General features: G+C 32.0%; 1 protein-coding gene across 2 annotated transcripts in view; it reads right to left on the bottom strand.

Moving 5' to 3' along the window:
* Positions 1-6: 6 nt before the first annotated feature.
* Positions 7-406, bottom strand: part of LOC119587979 (borealin-like) — a gene marked incomplete in the record, with an annotated part of 10,567 nt that continues 10,167 nt past the window's right edge. For both annotated transcript variants that reach the window (XM_037936698.1, XM_037936699.1), the window contains 1 exon segment: positions 7-406.

The following is a 406-nucleotide window of genomic DNA, read 5'->3' as shown; positions in this document are numbered from 1 at the left end:
CTTTTTCTATGTACAGTATCCATTTACTTGCCGTTGAAATAAATCTAATTATTATTTCTCTTTTTTTCTCTCTCTTTTTTGAGACATGATCAGTTAAACTTAAACATCACAACTTTAGCAGCAGAACAGTAATATGGATCTCTTAAAATATCCTTAGTGGAGGCCTCTGAAGGCACAAGCTACAGAAATATATGTTGACAATCATGCAAGAATTCTGTTGAATTAATCTTGATAGAGACCTCAAAGGACAAAAATCAATATCAGGACCATAAACTGTACTATGGGAGACTATGCTTATATAATGAAAAACTACCTAACTTTAGCCTGTCAGATTAGTTTGTGAGAATACATTCTAATCTAAAATACAGTATTACAGTACATATACATAATTGTAGCACCTCCTTCC

This window comes from Penaeus monodon, chromosome 23 (genome assembly GCF_015228065.2).
Source record: "Penaeus monodon isolate SGIC_2016 chromosome 23, NSTDA_Pmon_1, whole genome shotgun sequence".
NCBI classification, from domain to species: domain Eukaryota; kingdom Metazoa; phylum Arthropoda; class Malacostraca; order Decapoda; family Penaeidae; genus Penaeus; species Penaeus monodon.
This window is presented reverse-complemented; position numbering and strand designations above follow the sequence as displayed.